The sequence below is a fragment of the Euprymna scolopes genome, chromosome 20, assembly GCF_053919585.1.
Source record: "Euprymna scolopes isolate OS-2025 chromosome 20, ASM5391958v1, whole genome shotgun sequence".
Lineage (NCBI taxonomy): Eukaryota > Metazoa > Mollusca > Cephalopoda > Sepiida > Sepiolidae > Euprymna > Euprymna scolopes.
Window position 1 is genome coordinate 25,071,521 of NC_136501.1, and position 10,888 is coordinate 25,082,408.

The window sequence follows — 10,888 nt, forward strand, 5'->3', positions numbered from 1 at the left end:
AGGTAAGCTTATACGATGTGGTCCAGCGTCGTTTAATCCTAAAAAAAAAAAAATGAAGATCTACTTTTTTAAAATAAAATCCCATCTTAGAATGGGGGATCACTTTTCTATATAAACTTAGCGTAAAATGAGCAACCACTTTTTGGCCACCAAGCGTTCAACAAGACATGTCACCTCTTGCATTTTTTTCAAGTTTGACGATTGAGGGGGGGGCAAAACATGACAAATACAATTTTTTTTTCTGGTGGGGGCTGGAATTACATTTGAAATATAAAAAACGATAAATTTAATTATTTGGCAAATGTGTAGTTTAGCGGCGTAAATTATTTGACAGACAACATCTTTTATCCGTTCTTTTATTTTGGAAATTGTTGTGGGGGTATCCACGTTGCCCATGATGAAAATGATTAATATAGCAGGCGTGTTCCAAACGGAACTTCATGTCAACCCAGGCAACGTCGCGTACCCATGCTAGTACATAATAACTCTGAATGTACGCGTGTACGCATGAATAATTGCGTAAGCAAATTTAATTTTTATAGGCAAAAAGGGGGTGTTTCATTTTAATAATAACTGATAATAATAACAGATTATGAGAAATAATTACGCATAAAAATTAAAATGTATGAGATAAGAAGAAAATATTTAATCCTAATAATATCCGGTAATAATTAAAAACAGGTACTTAACAGCCAAAGTACCCAGAAACAGGTACTTAACAGCCAAAGTACCCAGAAACAAAGCGATATGCACTACACAACTGTCTCGAGTTTTGCAACGATTAATTACGTTATTGAAACGACACTCCTTGTTATGCAAAACGCCCCACGACTCTTACTAAAAAATACCTACAACTCCAACTCTATTCGCACCTACTGAAAACCTGCCCATATATATCTATTCACCTAATTACGCATGACTCAATACTTGCTGTCTTATCCATGCTATATTGCACTTACATCTTAACCCTCCTATCATCTAAAATAGCTCGGGCACAACTCGTAGCTCAATTCTTAATACCTACTCATACTGTAACACTATACTAGACCTAAGCTAACATTAATAAAAAAAAAAAAGGGTACGACTAAAATCACATTATCTCCTCCCTAACAAGCCCTCTTACAAACATAGACGCTTACACTGCATGAACTTCACCCACCCCCTTTATCCATTAACAAGTAAATAGCATGTCCCTAAATCACTTTGAGGAGTGTAACTAATCAGTAGATATAATCCCCAACAAACTAACCCAGTAACACTAACAACGCGGGGTCGCAGAAATACCTGGATTAGAACCTAGGCGCGGAGAAAACCCTCTCAGGGCTGACGGACCCAGTAGGTCTTCCCAGATCATCCGTCTAGGAGAAGGAAAACTCTGAAACTAAACCAAAGGGGAGAGAGGCCTCTTCAGTCTTGGATGACAACCTTCCTAGAGCTGGTGACTCAAACAAATTCACCGGTTTGCAAACCTAAATTGCTTAAGGAGTAGATAGGCTCTGTCTATCGCCCGGCTTCCATACTCCTTCTTTGCCTATTAGTCAAGCGCAGAGACACTATCTCAGTGATTCGACAGAAACACCCAGCGGTAGATCTTGTTTCCTGGCTAGGGCAATGAACGCCGTTCTTCCCCATTCCCAGCATGCCCCACCCCTATAACTGAACATTTGGGAGTGCTTGAGTATAAGATATGCCTGAGCGGTTAGATTGGGTTGACCTTCTTCTAAAGGGTTGAGGGTACCGGATTGACAGTTCCTGGCTGCTGTTCCCGACTGGTAGTACAGGAGCCCTAACTCTTTGGTAGCGCTTAGAGCGGCTGCTCCATCAACAGTTGAATAATATCGGGTTGTTTGCAGTGCCATGACGCGCATGGAAAGGGACCCTGCACTCATCCCCGGTGGGCTTTCCTGAGGCCACAATCCTAATTGGAGAAAGGTCAGCTGATGGTCTACTTGTGATGCATGTCTGAAGCTCCGCATAACCTCTTGTTTAGCTCCCCCTTACCGAAACTCTTAAAAAAAAATATGACGACAGTACAATCTAAAAATAAGCTTAAACCAGGATTAGGGACAAACAAATCCAACTTGCCTCCTCCCTTGAGGCTCTCATTCACAAATATCCGTGGGCTTAGAACTAACTTAGCTGATGTTGAAGCATTTCTCTTAACAAATACCCCGGATATCTTAGCACTAAGTGAGACTAACCTACACTCCTCCATTCCCTCTAACCACTTTAACATGCCTGGATATCTCCCACTCTGCCGTAAGGACTCTGACAGACATATGCACGGACTTGGAGTTTACATTCGTAATACCCTTCCCTTGACTAGAGAAACAAACCTAGAAACAGATGATCAAGCCTTTATGTGCTTTAGACTAAACGTGCAACACAGTATTAGCTACTATTATTTTCTCTACCGCTCTCCCTCGACTCAGGACTGCTCCATAATAAACAAAGTATCTGACAGCATAGACACGGCACTGTCCCTCGACACTAGCGCACAAATACATGTGTTTGGTGACTTTAATGTCCACCACAAAAACTGGCTTGGATTCTCTACTCACACAGATGCAGCGGGCAGCACAACCCATAGCTTCGCTATATCTCACTCCCTATCACAAATTGTTACGTTTCCAACCCGTTTCCCTGACCAGGAAGAACAACACGCATCACTTCTGGATCTGTTTTTGACCACAGTTCCCGATGACTGCATAGCGAAGGCCCACAGCCCACTCGGGAACGCTGATCATGCAGTGATAATGGTTGAAATCGCCCTAAACTCTAGTCCCAAAACTGAAGAGCCAGTGCTCAAAACAACGAGATATTATAATAAGGCTGACTGGGAAGCCATCAGGGAACTAATTAGAGATGCTCCATGGAAAAATATTTTCTCTCTCCCTGCTGAACAGTGTGCAAACGAGACCACTGACTGGTTCAAAACTGCAATCGAAGCGCATGTTCCCATGCGGAAATTTTATAGTAAGCCCCACTCTCCCCAATGGTTTACGTCGACTTGTGCAACTGCCATTACTCAAAAGCAGCATGCATACCGTAGGTTTAACCGACATAAGTCCAGTTCAAACAGACTGAAGTATATAGAAGCTAGAAATAACGTTAAGAAAGAAATAGCGACAGCTAAGAGAGAATTTACGGAAACCACTAAAAAGCGCATCGAAGCACAAAAACTAGGAACTCGAGACTTCTGGAAAATCTACAACAGTGTAGTAAATAATGGGCAATCAACAATTCCCCCACTAACCAACAATCACGAGGTTGTCTCCTCAGCAACCGACAAGGCTAACATGCTTGCCAGTCGGTTTGCCTCAAACTCCACACTGGACCCTTCCAACCACCCCCTACCTGACTTTCCTATGCGGACAGACGCCACACTAGACGATCTGAAAACCACCCCTGCTCAGGTGCATGTTATCATAAAAAACCTTGACACCTCAAAAGCATGTGGACCCGATCTTATCCCAGCTGTGCTATTAAAAAAGTGCTCAACCGAAGTAGCTCCAGTTCTCTCCAAACTCTACAACAAATGTCTTAATGAAGCTTGCTTTCCGGGCTGTTGGAAAACTGCTTCTGTTGTACCAGTATTCAAGAATTCTGGCGAAAGGACAGACCCATCAAATTATCGCCCCATTAGCCTCCTCCCACTTTTTGCCAAAATATTTGAGACCATAATTAACCATGCTCTAGTCCATCATCTTACAGATGCTAAACTACTGACTGACAAACAATATGGATTTAGACAAGCCCGTTCCACAGCAGACATCCTCACCGTGATCTCTGAACGTATATACCAATCACTGGACAAAGCGGGGGAAGGCAGAGCGGTAGCTCTAGATATATCTAAGGCTTTTGACAGGGTATGGCATGAGGGTCTCCTCAGGAAGATTAGATCTTACGGTATCACTGGTAGAATACTTAACATAATTAAATCCTTCTTAGATAAGAGAAAAATCCAGGTAGTCCTCGACGGTCGCACATCTAAACAATATGATATAAATGCGGGAGTGCCCCAGGGTTCTATCCTTGGACCTCTATTGTTCCTGATATTCATAAATGACCTCCCCGACAAAACTGCCTCTGAGATGGGTATATATGCTGATGACACTACACTCTATGGCAGACACGACAGGAAGACGAATGAACACATTTCTAAAGAAATGGCAGAAACACTAGAGGAAGACCTCCAATCTGTAGTGGAATGGGGACAAAAGTGGTTGGTCGCGTTCAATGCTGCCAAGACTAAACTAGTTTCATTCAATAATTACAAGAAACCCTCTCTACCACCAATAGCAATGGCCAACGACCCTTTATCTGAGAGTCCATCTTTCAAACTCCTTGGCCTAACGTTCACAGGAAACATGAGTTGGAACAATTACATTGAAGGCATTGCCAGGGCCGCTGCAAGAAAGGTAGGCTCTCTCTACCGTGCTAGAAAACTACTAACACCCGAAAGTATCCTGTACCTCTATAAGGCCACCATTCGCCCATGTATGGAGTATTGCTGCCACATCTGGGCTGGTGCATCTGCTACTAGTCTGTCGCTCCTTGACAAGGTTCAAAAGAGAGTCGCAAATCTGATAGGCCCTGAACTGGCATCTAAGCTTCAGCCTCTGTCCCATCGACGAAATGTTGCATCCCTCTGCCTGTTCTACAAGTATTTTAGTGGTGAATGCTCTGATGAACTGCAATCACTTGTGCCCCCACGACGCGAGCACCCTCGACAAACCCGACAGGCTACTAGATCCCACCCCCACACTGTAGAGGTCCCTAGATGTAAAAGATCTTTTTACTCCAACAGTTTCTTCCCCAGAACCGCAAGACTCTGGAATTCCATTCCAGGTCCCTGCTTCCCCAACAGTACTGACGTGCAGAAGTTCAAGTGTAACGTGAACCGACACCTTGCTGCCCAAATCCCTACATAGTACCCCAGTAGTTGTTGCCCCTGATAGTAGCCCCCTACACCAAAGTGGCAATTTGCCTTGTTTGGGGTGAAAATGTAATAAAAAAATAAAAAAATAAAAATTTCTTTAATTTTTAATAGAGACTCAAGTATATTATCTTATTGTTATTGCTATTATTATTATTATCATTCACAAACAGGAATAAGGATCTCGAAAGTTTAACATGAGTGAGCTCACCTTTGGAGATAGAGAGATCGATAGGTTGTCTCGTTTATCCTAGCTGCATTGTGAACGACCGTTACATCCTGGTACTTTTCAGGGAGTTGCTATTTTCCCATCGGCCTGCTTAAGTTGTGAGCCGGAAGTCACATGGATTCGCTAAGTTCCGTTAACTAAAGGAAAAATTCTAACCTCCCCTCCGACAATCACTTTTCCAGCTTCCGTTATGTAACATACGTAATCGGCAGACATTTTAAAAGAAATTTTACATGTTAATGACACGTAGTGCGTCTCGCATTTTATGGATGAAGACTGAGCGCAGGAAGTATATCTTTTGTGATAGCATCAGTGGTATGCAGATCGGACGAACTTGAAAGAGTACTGCTGCAAGATTCGCGAACAGAATATATCACCGAAGACGAAGCCGGTGAATTGTGTGCATGAGAAGACAAGTTAAAAAAGAATGCGTGCTTCTCAGAGTAGTGCCAACAATACCTCGATGTAGGTAGAAAATAGATTGTTTCTGAGCAGATTCAAACGTATATTCCAGCTCTTACGCTATTCTTAAGTTAAGTGGTTTCTTAGCACTCTATGGCTCGTTAATATATCCGCCCATAATGTGAATGTATCCTGTTTCTTCGACTGTCAATGGTCGACAGTAATTCGCCATTTAATTGCTATCAGGTAGCAAGTATATATTTGGAAAGTATTTCATTCCTGGCATTAATAAGGTGCCTTGTCGAAATCCGATAGCTTCTTAATAGGGGTAACAGTCAGTCAGAAGTCCGTGCATTACACATGATATATAGTTCGTAGAAATCCAAGCTTGTTTGTTAATCATTATCTACATCTAATAATTGAACGTAAATTTAACATTGTCAGTGAAGACAGTGTTATCCGAATCAGATAAAACATTCAATTATTATTGGCACCGATGTTAAATGCCATTTTTATGGAAATCGTTCCAGACAAAGCGTGAAACCACTTGCTGTAAGGAGATGCATATTGAACTTAGTCGTGAAATGACTCAACCTATATGTATTAGGTTGAGAAGAAAGTTCTTGTGGAATTTTTAATTTGGATTCCAAAATCACTTTTCGTTATTATACATTTACTTTATATATCATTTTAAAGACCGATTTTTACTCTATCTAATCGTTTAAATTACAATAGTTTTAAACCAATTATGTCTTCTTTTCATAATGTTAAATACAAAATGAGAAAAAACAAATTCAAACAATTTTCTTATTTCAATTCAAGCTAGGCCGAAAAACTGCTGAAACAACTCGTGATATCAACGAAGCGTTTGAACGCATACTACAATGGTAGTTTAAGAAATTTCGTGGCGGTGACGAAAGTCTTGTAGATGATGAACGTAGTGGTCGGCCATAGAATGTTGACAACGATCAGTTAAGAGCCTTAGTTGGAGCCAATCCACGCAAAATTGTTGAAGAAATTGCTTTTGAATTATATGTAACGTATACGACGATTTCCAATCATTTGAGAGAGATTTGAAAGACAAAAATTTTGATAAATTGGTGCATCACGAATTGGACAACCAAAGATAACTCCATTATAGAGTGGCATCTTTCCTTCTTTTACGCAACAAGAACGACCCGTTTCTCGACCGGGTTGTGACTTGTGATGAAAAGTGGGGTTTTTTACGACAACCAGTGACACTCAGCTCATGGGTTAGACGCCGACGAAGCTCTACGCCACTTCCCGAAGCCAAATGTTTGGCGGATTGTGACCGGTCCCATCCATTAAAGTCTTTTGAATGCAGGGAAATTATTACGGCAGAGAAGCGCTGTTAACAAATTGAGGAAATGCATCAGAAGCTTCAATAACACCCAATATTAGTCAGCAGATAATGCCTTATTCTCCTCCACGACAATGCCCGGCCGCGATTTACTAAACCGACCCTGCAAAAGTTGACAGAATTGAGCTACGAAACTCTGCTTCATCTGCTATACTCATCAGACCTCTCACCTACCGACTACCACTTTTTCAAGCAGCCCGACAACTTTCTGCGTGAGAAATGCTTCATCGCCACCAGAACACAAGATTTTTACGTTACTGGCATAAATACACTTGTTTTGCGTTGGCAAAAGTGCGTCGATTTTGATGGTGCTTATTTCGATCTAGAATTTTTTTTTTTTGTTTGCGCCAAGATATGTTCATTTGAATTTAAAAGTTAAAAACAGCAAGAACTTTCTTGTCAGCAAAGAAAACAGTCAGCAGTAAGAAAGTTCCAGAAGTTGGAAATGAATGGGAAATTGTATTACAATGAGGCATCTAAACAGTGAATTGATGGAACCACTAGATCAACGTGCTGAGTGAACTGAGGCAAAGAAAGCATACAATTCTGCAGGCAGAACATACATATAGTATTTATAAAAACAAGAATGAAACTAGCAACAACACGTCTGTGAGACATCTTGCAGAGAAGAAAAAAAGGTGGAGGCAATTTAATTATATATATGTGTGCGTGCGTATGTGCGTGTATGTATGTGTGTGGGTGTGTATGTGTGATGTGTGTATGTGTGTGTGTATGTGTGTGTAGCATTTTTTTCTCTTAAGCATATTTCATTAAATAAAATTGACATGTTTTTTTTCTATTACTTTTGTTTTGGATCCTTTTCGTCTTTCGAATAACCGTATTCACTTCTGGCCGGAACTTGCTTATGTAATCGCCATATTTGTTGTAAGTTCGAGTACTTTCCAATTTTAATAATGTGTATATGTTTTTATCAAAATCAATTTTTTTTATTACGTTTTCACCCTAAACAAGGCACATTGCCACTTTGATGTAGGAGGCTACTATCAGGGACATAAGCTACAGGGGTACTATGTGGGGAGTTGGGCAGCAAGAGTTGGGTTAACGTTACATTTGAACTTCTGCATGTCAGTATAGTTGGGGAAGCAGGAACCCGGAAGGGGATTCCAAAGTCTAGCGGTTCTGGGGAAGAAACTACTGGAGTAGAAGGCTCCCTTACATCTAGGGATCTCTTCTGTGAAGGGGTGGGATTTTGCTGCTTGTCGGGTTTGTCGGGGGTATTTACGCCGAGAGGGTACAAGTGCTTGCATTTCGTCGGAGCATTTAGCGTTAAAGTACTTGTGGAACAGGCAGAGGGGTGCTACATTTCATCGATGGGACAGAGGCTGAAGCTTAGATGACAGTTCAGGACCTATTAGGTTGGCGACTCTCTGCATTATAATTATACATTAGACGAAAAAGTATTAAATAATATTATTAAAAATGTGCAACGTGTGGATCCTAATAAATAATAATAATAATAATAATAATAATAATAATAATAATTTATTAAATTATGCTATATAAATTATTCCTTAATTGGAATTCATTTTTGAGATGAGCATTATATATATTAATTTATTTTTATTGCGGACTATTATTCTCATCTTTATTAGTTTTTGTTTTCATCTTTATTGGTTGTTGTTTTACACGACGTTTCGGCCAACTATTCCTCTGACCTTCGTCAGGTGGTAACCGCGACGGATAGGAACTTCGAATCTCCTAACTGCAGTCTCAGTAATTACTGTCTTCCATAGTTGTTGTCGTCTCAACACGTTTTGGCCAAGTAAGTCTTTGGTCGGCTTTGGGTAGGATTGAAACCGCTATCTTCAGACAATGTCCACCTGGAACCGTAGAGATTCAACGTCTCTATCAACTGCGCCACGGGCCCCGAAGGGCTAATTAATATAAATTATGCTACTCCGAACATTACAATGTATGTTTGTGTTCCTCGCCATCACATGACTCATTATTATTTATTCTTTACAATTAATCGAGAAGCGGCAATAAGTAAAACGATTTTTTAAATTCCTATTGAACAAACTAATTTTATTACAATAAGATGTCATCAAAATCTATTCCTGTTATTTCTTTGATTTTCTTCTTTTTTTTTGTATTTATTCCTCAGCAACAAAGAAGGTGAAGTAGATAAAACGGGGCATCTATGGCTTCCGTTCTGTCTTAAGAGGCAATGGATGACCCTTATAAATATTGTGTTTTATTTTTGTTTGTTTATTTGTTTTTGTTTTTTTTGTTTTTTTACAAAGGAGTCACCACTTATCAAGGCCTGGAGGCCACTCAAGGGTAAGGGTTAATTGGTATACGTTAGTCAATGGGATTATAGCGTAGTAAACATAAGTAGCGGAAATTTTGTAAATTGGATTACTTAGGGGGATGGTTCATCAAGAACTTGTTTACATTGTACTTGAAGATAATCAAACTGTAGTCAGCTGGAAAGAAACAAGAGTTGCACAATCCTAAACAACCCCTGTCTTGAATCCTGTGGCAAAGAGAAGTCCAGCGCGGCTAAAACCAATGCCGAGATGAGCAGATGAGCACATACTGAACCTGGCATTCACAAATCGTTCCCCCATCTAATCCTGGCCGGGCTTAACGTTGCTTTATAACGGTGATCTAACAAGAACCGGCGTATCAATGCTGTATGGCTAATAATGTACTAGTACATATATCAACTTTATGTAAAATAAACAATAAAAGCCGTATGAATAATATTCTCGTTATGTTTATGATATAGAAAGTGTAACTATCTTATGGGGTGTTGTTATTATTATTCTCCTTTCTTGCCAGGAAAACCAAGCGAACAGGGCATTTTAATTGCACGCCAATTAGCATCATTCTATTGTAACGAGGATAGTCTTGCTATGGCGTCGTTCAACGGCGGTGTGTCCTCCATTTCATAAATAAAAGAGAGGGAAAGAGAGAGAGACAGTGGACTAAAATAGAGATAAGATAGGAAGAAGGAAAGAGAGGGATATATGAAAAGAATCATAAATAAAGGCGATAGAAAACTAAAGAGGCGAGAAAGAGGGGTGCACAAATCAAGAGAAAATGGAAACGGGTAACAATAACGAAATAAAGTAAAACAACGAAAGAAAATAAAAAGAAAAAAGAGTAGAGAAAAGGAAAAACGAACGAGAGAAAGACAGAAAAAAAGATATGAATAAAGAAGGTCACAGAAAATTATAAAGAAAAGAGAGAAAGGAAGAAGAAATACTATCACTATCAGCAATTCCCCTTACTCTCTACTTACTCTCTATGAGTGCATAAAACTATACGGAAATTCCATGAACAGAGTTTTTCCCCCATAACTATCCGCCTGTGGAACACAATACTGCGTGCAACATGGCTCTTATTTTTAACTGTGTCGTTACATTTCAAATCTCTCGAACCCATACGTTGTTTGGTACCGTTGCAATAGAAACAAAAAGAAAAAAAAAAAAGAAAAATCCGACTCGGCATTTTTTTAAGTGCAAATGAAATGCATTTATTCTTTCTTTTTTTTTTTCAAAGCAATGCATTTCATTATCTTCCAAAGTATTTTTGCGCGCACATATATTTTACAACGTTCCATATAACATGTGTTTTTTAAAGGTCTCTATCCCCGCCACTTGACGCTGGCCTTAGCCAGCGCTTTCTCGTCCACGACTACAGATGTCCATCTTCCGCGGGACACACTATGATTTTTTTTCTCGGCCACGTGCTGTCCTTCTCTCTTTTTCTTATTTCTCTTTCTCCTTCCTGTGACGTCAGCGCGTGCACCCTTGCCAATTTGCATACATGCTTTAACGGCTACTGCCGCTAATATTTTCGCTAGCCAGCTATCCTACGACTGCTGCTTGTTTTCTCACACATGACCATACGCGTTATGTTACCAAGAGAGCGCATCGCTTCGTTACAATAGACAGCTGACCACGATGTG